Source organism: Mustela erminea, chromosome 1 (genome assembly GCF_009829155.1).
Source record: "Mustela erminea isolate mMusErm1 chromosome 1, mMusErm1.Pri, whole genome shotgun sequence".
Taxonomy (NCBI): domain Eukaryota; kingdom Metazoa; phylum Chordata; class Mammalia; order Carnivora; family Mustelidae; genus Mustela; species Mustela erminea.
This window is the reverse complement of record NC_045614.1, coordinates 199,857,873-199,869,543: the sequence shown is the minus strand read 5'-3', so window position 1 is coordinate 199,869,543 and position 11,671 is coordinate 199,857,873. Positions and strand designations below refer to the sequence as shown.

General features: G+C 35.0%; 1 pseudogene; it reads right to left on the bottom strand.

Annotated features, from left to right (window-relative positions):
• Positions 1–4,268: 4,268 nt before the first annotated feature.
• Positions 4,269–5,453, bottom strand: LOC116567364 (annotated as a pseudogene).
• Between the last annotated feature and the right edge of the window lie 6,218 nt (positions 5,454–11,671).

Below are 11,671 nucleotides of genomic sequence, written 5' to 3'. Positions count from 1 at the left end.
ATTCTTGCCTCTCTGCAGTCTATTATCAACAAAACAACTGGAGTGATGCATATAAAACATGAAATTTGCATCATGTCTCCTCATGACACCTTTCCTTTTATCAGGATAGAAATCAAGAGTTCTTAAACTACTGGGAAGCTACCAGATAATGTCTGCCCTAAATACCATGTCCTCAATGCACACTGTGTCCTCTGCACATTCCTCTTTACTACTTTCTCCCTTTCTCTTTATAGTCTGAGCTACATTAATCTGTTTTGTTTTTTCTTAACCATAATATGCTTATTCTAACTTTATGGTCACTTCACATGTAATTCCCTTTGTCTGATGCATTCTTCACTAAGGTAACTGTTATCATACTCTTCCTTGATGTCTCTATGGTATGGCCCTTATTAGTGTGGTCTACCCTGCTACTACTACTCCTACTAAACCACTACCATTTGAAATGTTCCCCCAACCATGACTTGGCATTATCTCTTTAGTTTTTGCTTCAGTTTTCTTCATAATGCCTATTGTCACCTGACCTGACATATATTCACTTGTTTATCTGCTTATTGCTTGGCTACTATCAAGATAAGATGGAATGGATACATAATAAATATTTGTTGAAAGACTTAATAAATAAGTGCAAGAAAAGAGGGAGCTTTTCTTCTATAGCAAATACTGTACTAAATCCAGCCAGCCACCTGTTTTTATTAATAAAGTTTTATTTGAACATAGCCACACAAATTTGTTCATACATTGTTTAGGGTAACTTTGCACAACAGCCCCAGAGTTGAGCAAGTGTGACAGAGGAGGTCAAGTTACCAAAGACAAAAATGTTAACTCTCTGGGTCTTCACAGAGAAGGTTTGCTAACCATAATTCATATAAATGGTTTTCATTCTCTACTTTTTTTTTTTTTTTTTTAATGAGCAAGAGTAACTACTATTCTAGCATTCAATATTTTCAGCAACAGGTTAAAAATAGATTTTGGTAACTTGTGGGAACCAAGATTTATATTGGGTCAAGGGATGTGGTTTTAGAATCAAAAATTTGACATGAAAATTGATGCCTATGTAAAAACAGTTTTCCCCACGAAGATTCCCTAAAAATCTTACAAGATTGAAACACCACAGGCCAGTCAGAGGAATTTAATCAAAGGAATTAGAAATCATTGAAAAATAAAAGGAAAGCAATTTGGATGCAGGAGATGACATTTCACTGAGAAATTCTGTTTCATCTTTCATCTTTCAGAACTTATGTGGAGAAGAACATGTGATGTTTAGTTCTATTAAGCAATTAAATATTTAATGAGAAAGTGCACTAATTGGTAGGAAATAATCTCATTGATTGTTTCTTAACCAGTTAGTAATTGCATATAAAAGCCATATATTAGAGACTTAATGAGCAATACAAATTACTCTGCCAAAAATGGCATGTCATTATCACAGAATTTATGTTGTAGCCATTCTCATTTGCCCTTATAGTTTTGAAACCTTAGTAGAGAAAAAAACGCTAAATTTAAGTTGATAATTTGTATTATTTTTTTCAGTCTGTTCAAGCATTTGATTGTTAAAATCATGTATCTCAAAGATTTCTGTCCTCACATATAGAATATGATAATTTTTTTATTCTTCTAGTTCCCTGAAAAGGAAGTAACATGATAAATGAAGGAGAGTGAGATTTCATAGATGGAAATTAAACAGTCAATAATTGTACATTTATTATTATGAAATCAGGGCCATGATTAAACAAGTTTATTTAACAAATGGAAGAATACAATAAAACCACTTTATTTCAAACTCAATTGTTTTAAGATTTGTGATAATTCAGTAAAATATATTGTCTATTTTTTTTTTTTTTGGTTAGTGAATTATTTTATGTTGAACATACTTGCATTCATTGCATGAGTTAAGAAATGTAACTTTCCCAGATATTCCAGAAGACCTTCCTGGTTCCCCAAACCTACCACCGTTTCATTCTTTCTTCCAATAGTTAATTATTATCCTGACAATTATAGAAATTTTTTTTCCTTGAATTTCTTTCTAGTTTATTAAGCATGTGTGTATCATTAGCGCCAAAAGTTCTTTTTCCTTTTTTTTTTTTTAGTTTCTTTACTCCACAGGTTAGCTCTCTATCACTTTCTTTTCTATTCTTCTTTTTTTTTTTCTTAAGATTTTATTCATTTGACAGAGATCACAAGTAGGAGGAGAAGCAGGCAGAGAGAGAGGAGGAAGCAGGCTCCCTGCCGAGCGGAGAGCCTAATGCTGGGCTGGATCCCAGGACCCTGGGATCATGACCTGAATTGAAGGCAGAGGCTTTAACCCACTGAGCTACTCAGGCACCCATTTTTTCTATTCTTTACAACTTATCTATTTTAGATCCTGTGAAGTTTAATCTGGAAGTTTCCCTGAATCTGAATTGGGTTGATTGCGAACTCAGAAAGCAGTTTAAAATGTTTCAGACAGACTTGGTAGTCTTTATTCATGACAATGGATTCTCTTAGTAAGAGGCATTGAATATCTGCTTCTAGCTTTTGCTCTTTTTCTATCAGCCATTTACACTCAAATTCTCATTCCATTTTCCACTGGACATTGAAAAATGGTAGTGTTTAATTCTATCATTTTATTTTAACTATTCAGATAAAATAATGTTGTAAAGGAATGCTACTTTTCATCTGCTATTTGGTTACCCAATGGCATAGTTCATATAGGAGAGGTAAGACATCACCTGGATCTTTTCTATCATTTAATCAGCTTTCAAAAAATGAATTGGTTCACTGTTTTTCTCATGGTTTGGGCAATTATTATTTTCACATTACTATGAACTCATGGATTTATGATTGGTTTTAATCCATCACACCTCTTATCCATTCTGAACCTCAAAGTGTCCCATGTGTGACAAATGTGTACCTCAGAATGTTGGCTCTTAAGTCCTGAAGTCATGACCCTTAATAGTTTTCTTATCTGGTGTGTCAAGATGGTCCATGCTCATCTTGTACATTTTTTTTCCTAGACAAGAAATCATCTATTTCTTCAAGGAACCCATTTTTCTTTTAATTGGAAAGTTCTACAATTTGAGTTGATCATTTGTTCTTGGCTTTTCAGAAGATTTAGGATCAATAGGTATAGATTAAATTATACAAATAAATGACTTGTGAGCTCAGGTTAATATTTCCATTTCTGTTCTAATCCAAATTTATGGAATTTTATATGACTTTGTCTATACTGGTATCACATTTATTTCACACACATTTTAAAATTTAATTTTATTTATTTATTTGATAGAGAGATGAGGAGGGAGGGGATACAAGCAAGGGGAGAGGGAGATGGAGAAGCAGGCTTCCTACTGAGCAGGCAGCCCAATGTGGGACTCAATCCCAGGACCCTGGGAATATACCTGAGCCGAAGAATGACACTTAATGATTGTGTGACCCAGGTGCCCTATTTCACATACATTGATAATTCTGGTTCACAAGGAGATGACAGAGTAAAAGTATCACATAATTCATTTGCTTTATTTCACATTGAAATATAGCCTCAATAACAGAATAACAGAATAGCAGAAATATAGCCTCAATAATAGAATAACAATAACAATACAACTCTCTCCAATTATGATTAGCACACTTGATCTTAGCCAAAAGGCCAAGAAGCAATCTAATTATGATTACCAACAAGGATTTTGTTTGTTGTAGCTGGTGGTTGTGGTTGGTTTTACATTTTCTCTATTCTCCAATTTTTATCATTTCTGTCTTAGTAATGTGTATCTTCTTGTTTCAGATCAGTCTGACTAAAAATTTATTAATTGTATTGATCTTCTCAATACACAGTGTTTGAACTTATTTGTTTGTAGAATCAGCAAGGCTTTCTTTCAAGCTCTTCTGTCAGTCTCCTGACTTTCTGCTTTGCTTGGCTTTCTTATTTTTATCTTTAAGGTGTCAAATCAAACACAATTTAATCTGGCAAACAACATATGTGAAAAATCAGGTCAGAAGAAAAGATTAATGTAGGTTAAAGCGAGTATTTTATGAGTGAACAGGCTGTTACATATCCTTACCCATTTTGTATCTATATCTACTACCTGTATCAGAGATTAGCTAACTACACCTCAAAGATGCAAATCTAGCCTGCTGTCTGGTTCTATTTTATTATAAATAAAGTTTTATTGAAACTTTTTTTTTTAATGTTAGAAAAGGTTTATTAGAAAATTCTCGCCCTGAACTTGTGTCGCATGTGTGGTGGTACCTGCTGTTTAATAAAATCGACTGGAAATTTGTTTGTTTCCAAAGTGGTCCTTGTACAAAATGTATAAAAGGCAGTTTCTGGTGTGACTTGTGCTCTGCTCCTCAGTATCCCAAAGTATACCACCAGTAGCTATGGGTACCCCTTTTACAGATGGGGAAACTGAGGCACCAAGATGGCTGTTGCACCAGTGGTTACACATTGCAGTGGGTGTTGGAAGCTGCCTTTCTCTGCCTGGCCCAGGCTGGAGGTGATGTGGGGAGAGGCTGATGGGACAGTAGGGGCAGGTCTGTTTGGTGTCTTCTCTGGTCCCTGAACCCGGGAAGGAAGGTGCTCAGGCAGGACTGCCGCATGAGTGGGAAACCCCTATGAGCTGTTCAAGGTCTGGCAGGGACAGGCGGGTGCTGCTGGTGAGGCGGCCTGAGCCAGAAACCTAGTCGGAGACCTCGCTATAGTAATACTTGCGCGCAGCCGGGGTCGTCTCCAGCCAGCTGCCTGAAATTCGATGATCTCCAGCAGCAGCAGGTGGGCCAGGGAGCTGAGGCCGCTTGGGAGCAGGAAGCCGTCTCGGATCAGGACAAAGAGCTCATCCATGGGCTGTCGGTTCATCTTCTCCAGCTGCTCCCCACACGGTGCAGCTGCAGCACCAGGCAGTCCACCTCCTCCTCCTTGCTCAGACTGTCAGGCTGGGCCAGCCAGAAGAAGCAGTCATAGACGGGGTTCAACAGGGCCATCATGGGCATGTTGTTCACCCTCAGGTAGTCAAAGATGTTGCAGATAAAGGTGACGTAGCAGACCCAGCCCTGCAAAGACCGAGCCCAGCTGCTCTCGAGCTTGGTACTCCTGCTGCAACCGGTTGAGGAGTCCCTGTCGGAAGACACTCTGGCCTGCTTGCTTGCTCTCAGCCTGAATGATGGCATAGCACATGCGTCCTGCTTCTTTGCTGAACACACAGTCGTGCAGAGAATGGTCCATGATCACATTGGCCACCTTTTCCAAATCCACGGCACCTGGATCTTTGAGTGCTGTCTTCAGCAGCTGCTGAGTCTCTGGATCAAAAGACTGGATTTTGTACTCCTCTCTACCAGGATCCCCCATGACCCTTTAGCCCCAGCAGCTCTTTATTGAGGTGGGACTAATGACAGCACCTGCCGGGCCCGCACCGCGCCCGCGTGCCCGGAGGCCACTCGGCAGGCATGGCGTGCGCGCCCCCCGTTCGCTGCGCCGCAGAGCTGGAACGACCCTGAAACATTCATCTTTTATTTCCACATTGTGTATGGTTGTTTAATCATTATAGCATTACAGTAGCACAGTTGAGTAGTTGTGACAGAGACCTGTATGGCCCACAAGATTGAAATACTTAAACTACGTATGGCTCTTAAAAAAAAAAAATAAAGTTTCTCCACCTCTGATACATCACCTATAAAACTGTCTATATCTAAGCATCTATATAATCTGTTTACATGTATGGATGTATACATGCACTGATGTGTATGCATATGTATATAAATGTATGTATCTGAATACACATATTCTTCCAAATAGATATTCTGAATATATATATTCTTTCAGAAAATGAGTTTGATAGCCCGCAAGGTTAAAACAGAAATAAAATAGACCACCATAAAATAAGAGTAGAGCAACAAAAATAACAAACAAACAAAAAAGTGAGATTTTGAATCTTAGAAGTCACTCAATTTGGGCACTTGTTTTGTGATTCCTGGCAGATATGACAGCAAAGATCGAATGTTGGGCTACATTGCTCTTCTTACTCAAATATATGATAAAGTAAAATTCAAAAGAACAAAAGAACATTTTTCTTCTGTAGGCTTAAAGAAAGCAGACAAACTGACCTTGGAAATATAATCTCTATTTATGTGAAGACTTGGTTTTAAATATAGAATACCTCATAAAGCAAGTTTTCTGAGAACTTTGTGAACAAAAAAATAAATTAAAGCTCATTTTATATGTTAGAAATGAATCTATTGTTATATGAGACATTTAATTGTATTGTAAAAATTAATATTCTCACATTTGCAGCAAAAAAAGAAAACTTCTGTAGTAGCCTATTTAAATGGAATAAATAAATAAATAAATATTTTGAGGGTCTTTCTCATTTGTATTTTTATATACCTGGATGCTGAAATCAATACATATTTACCTAAAATCTAATATAAAGGATTGAGAAGAATAGTTTTAGTAATTTTTTTTTCCCTTAAGAGTTCAAAATGTGTTTATTTAACTTAATGTCTTTATTCTTATATATACAGGGACAAGGGGTATTGACTCCATTTAGCCCAGGGAAAGGCTGAGACATAGAGAAATTGTGGGAATGAAAATAATAGAAAAACTAAGGGCTCCTGATTGATAGTGCCATTCTTTTTCTTTATAGGAAGAAATAAAAACAATGTACTTATAATATTTTTATTTAGTCTCAATATCCTATACCAATATAGTAATATAATTTTTATTATCAAGATCATAATACATTACAGAGTCAACTATAAACTTATTGATTATAGTTGACTCTGTGATGTATTACAAATATTTGACTTATATTTTCTCAATATTTTACTGAATAATATATTTATGTAATAAGTAGGATAACAAATAGCATATAACAAAAAAAATGCTTTACATAATTTCATATAGAGAAGTTAGTAGGTTTTATAAATATATTATTAGTTTTTAAATAAATGTATGAACACAGAACAACGAACAAAGTGGAGAGCATAATCTCTTTTTCTTCCCAGAAACTATGGCTACTACTATTAAATAATTTTAAAAAAGACTTTTCTAGCTAAGTATATTAATATACCAAAGTGGTTTCTGTAATGTACTAATTTTTAAGGGGAAAAACTAGAAACATATTTTGTCTCTCTGCTTGAGTATTTCAGCAATTATTTCACTATTCTTTACAATTCTATTTGGAGGGTGCCTGGGTAGCTCAGTTGGTTAATCCTCAGACTCTTGATTTCAGCTCAGGTCATGATCTCAGGGTCATGGGATTGAGCTGTCTCTCTCTTTCAAAAAAAAAAAATAAATAAAATAAAATAAAATAAAAATTAATAATAAAATGTAAAAATAAAATATAAAAAATTAAAATTAAAATTAAAAAAATAAATACACTTCTATTTGGCTAACTTGGCAGGGTAACTGTGTTCACTATTCTGAACCATGATGCTGAAGGGATCTGAATGTCAGTTTTCAGAAGTGAGAAAACAGACTCTGAGTGACATGTTATATATTGAAGAAAAATATTTTTCTTAAATTTCTTATCAAACTTTCATGATTCCTAGCACCTTTTTCCTTTGTTGGAGGGAGGAATACTTTTCCATTTTATTCCCTGTTTAGGGGGATTTCTATGGTCATTTCTCTTACTTGTTAGCTGTCACATTCACATCTTCTAGAAACACAATAAGAGCAAAAGAAAACAAATAATTTGGACACATCAGACAATTTTCATCTCAAGTTGACCAAAACTGATTTAAAAAAGATAACAATTATTTTTTCAATATTTTACTGGATAATGTTTTTATGTAATAAGTGGGATAACAACAATTATTTTATATTATTCCATATAGACAAGTTAGCATGTTTTATAAATTTATTATTCATTTTGACCATTAAGAAATGCATTTAAAGGCAATAGTTTATTTTACTGGGAGCAAAACATGATTTAAAAAACGTACTAGACTCAAAGAAGTATGTTTCTATATTTTCTTTTTATTATTGAATAAATATTTAAAGAAAAAACAAATTATAAAAGTTGATGACAAATTACAATAATCATTGACGTCACTTAATTGAGCTCTGATTTTGTACCAGACTCTAATGTAAACTTCTTACATGTCTTTGTCTCTAGGAAATATTTGCTATTAATATGCCTATTTTACCAATAAAGAAACTAGGTACTTGAGAGGTTAATCGACTTGTTCAAGGCCACACCATTAGTTAAAGTTTGAGCCATACTTCTGACATAGGCAGTCAGGTTCTGGAGAAGTGTGATAGGAATCACACCAAAAGTCACAGTTAGTAGAAGGCAAGTTTTCATTCATTAATTTGCCTTAATTAAAAAAAAATTAAAGTAATCATGATGACTAAGAGGAAGTATGGGTTAATTTTGTCCTCTGACAAAGTTATCTATTCAGTTCAGCAGACACTTACAATAAGATATATAGTAAATAATGTTTATAGAATGTTTATCATGTTTCAAGCACTTTTAGTGTCTCATCTGCATTAACAGATTATATCATGATAGATAGTCAAAATTTGGATTTGCTGTATCATAGTTTTATTCAAATCAGTCAAACATTAAATACAAATGATTATTATATATTCAAAATATAGTTTGAAACTCTTTTCAAAGAAAACTCACTCTGTATATTTGGTGTCCCATCAAATATGTCTTAAAACATTTAGAAGTGGCCATTCAGTAGAATCTTATCCTAGCAGTCACTAGCCTAGTCTCCCTGTGACATAATTTAAGTTTATTCTGTCAATTGAAAATATAAGACTACTCTGTTTCAGTATGTGAAAAGTGCAAGAGTCTTGATTTTGTCATTGTTTTACCAAGTAGTTGTAATCTTTCATAGGCAATTAAGAGCAACATATTCTGATGTATGTTCAAGTTATGAGAAAATATTTTGAAATATTCAAAAGGCAAAGTTTTTTTTATTATAATGTTTGCATACTTAAGCTTGGATTCAATGCTAGCAAAAGAGAATTTATAGCTAGTATGTCACATATAATATTGTCTATACTTTTTCCTGCCAAAATTCAGGTCATTCATAATAGCAAGTTATGCATTTTATGGGACATTAATCAGGCAATCAGCTGTTGTGGGATATTAAAAAGGGCCCTGCTAAAAGAAAAGAGTGAATGGAAGATTTCTTAGGAAAACTCAATTATAGATGCAACAGTTCATTTATTTCAGCTGGTTGGATATCATCAACCCTATGAACAGTAGAATGTGAGAATGACAAAACTCAAAATGGATGGAGACTGGGTCCCTGACACCATTAAGCCACCAGCTCAGCCATACTGTTAGGTGGGAGATAAACATCCCTGGTTTAACTACTATGTTTTAGGGTCTTTTCTAGCAGCTTAATTTATACCCAATTATTCATTACATCACATTAGCAAATACTAACCCAGTCATTGAATTTGAAACCTTCCATATGAAAGGGTACATTTTATAAATTATAGTTTTCTGTTATTTCTGTTAATCATTTCTATACTCTAGTTTACCTATTATTTTTCTCCTCTTCCTAAATTTCCTTTACTTTTCTTTTGTTTTCTTTTCTTTCCTTTCCTTTTTCGTTTATTTTTCCTCTCTCTCTTTCTTTTATCATCTCTCTACCTACCATGACTAAATATATATAAATATATTGAGAGTGGTTCCTCATTCACCCAGTTCATGTTTTTTAATTAAAGGCTTGAATGATTTGCTGATCTGTAAGTGATTGTACATAGAGGGAAGTTTATGATTGACATATAAATCCCATTTTTTAAAAGATTTTATTTATTATGAAAGAGAGAGAGTGAATGAGAGAGCACAAGCTAGGGGGAGAGGCAGAAGGAGAAGCAGACTCCCTACTGAGCAGGGAGCTAGATTCACCAGGATCCTGGGAACATGACTTCAGCTGAAGGCAGAGTCTTACCAACTGAGCCACCTAGGAGCCCCATAAATCCCATTTTTAATACAATTTCAAACTCAACTATATAAAAAGAAGTACAATTTAAGAAGTGACTTTTTGCAAAAAAATTCAAAACATATTCTACGAAAGAGGACAGTATTTTTCCTCTTAAAATTCAAAGTTCTGGCATGGGACACGTATGTTTTAAATAATGAAATCCACATTGTCTACTTTTCCTGTAGCTTTGGCTTCCATTAAGCTCAGAGCTAGTTTCTGGTTTTCTGCTCCATTTCAATAGCTTTGCAGTGGTTGGAGATAAAGTCAGAAGAGAACAGGGGATTAATTTTATTCTGAACAGGTTATTTCAAAAGATACAAATTTAGCTGCTGTGTTTGCCAGACCCAGGAGGAAACAGCAAGACCATTTAGGAGGTTCTTGCAGTAAAAGAGATTAGGCGTGATAAAGCGGACTCCAAAATCATAGCCGAGGAGCTGGTGAGAGGTGGTCATACTCTTGGTGTGACAAGTGTAATGCATAAAGGTCTTGCTGAGCTGCACTCATTCCTAGTCTTGGAAGATCTTCAGGACCTTCTCCTAAATCACTTCCTCATGATATAATCCTCTAAGAAGTTCAAACGTTCAAAGAAATCAGCAAAGATTTTTTCTTTTTTTTTTTTTTTTTCCAGGTGTATACTTCTTTGGATCTTGCAAACTAAACCTTGGCTGACACAGGATATAAATGTCATGCCTATTGGCTTTTATTTCTCTCTCTCTCTCTCTCTCTCTCAAGTCTTTGCTTAAATTCCAGTTAGTAAACAAACACTGTAATATTAGTTTCAGGTTTAGAACGTAGTGACTCAGTGCTTACATACAACACTGGGTGCTCATCATAAGTGACCCCCTTAATCTTCACCGCCAACATCACGTCATCTAAGCTAATTCTCTATATTTCTACATTGTATTTTTTTTTTTAAGATTTTATTTATCAGACAGAGATCACAAGTAGGCAGAAAGGCAGGCAGAGAGAGGAAGGGAAGCAGACTCCCCGCTGAGCAGAGAGCAGGATGCAGGGCTCCATCCCAGGACCCTGGGATCATGGCCAGAGGCTTTAACCCACCAAGCCACCCAGGCACTCCTACATTGTATTTTTATTACCTTTTTTGTTGTTGTTGTTTATTTGTTCTGTCAAATAATGTCATCGCCTTATTTTCTGGCAACCCTGGTTTAATTAGGAATGAGTCTAAGCATTTAAGTACATCTCTGGAAGCCAGCTTAGCTTTAACAAACAGTCCCTATCTCCATTAGAATAAAACAGGAAACAAAACGAAATCAGGGCAATACTTGAAGTTACAGAACCGTTGCAAGAACATCTTGACAGAAAGTTTTTGGAGTATTTTCTCTTTTTTCCTCCCTCTCTCTTCAAGCATCTTTTGCATAAAACTGGGGAATTTTCAGTATGGTTATAGTGTATGTATACGTACACACACACACACACACACACACACACACACGCACATATATATATTCAGATAATTTGATTTCTAAGATCAACATCATTGACATGCAGCATCCAGTTTGTTCTGTATTTATATTTTCTACACCTAGTATGATCCTTCACTAGCTCCTTGTACAGAATTCCTTAGAAAGAGTATGAATTTTGAAAAACTGAAACTATCACCTAAAAGATAATGAATATAGTAAACTTAATATGCAATAAATATATGCTACACGTAACAGAGTTTGAAGTATAACTCCAGCTATTAATATTATGTTATTTGCAAGTATGTAAAATGACCTTGAATAAAAATATA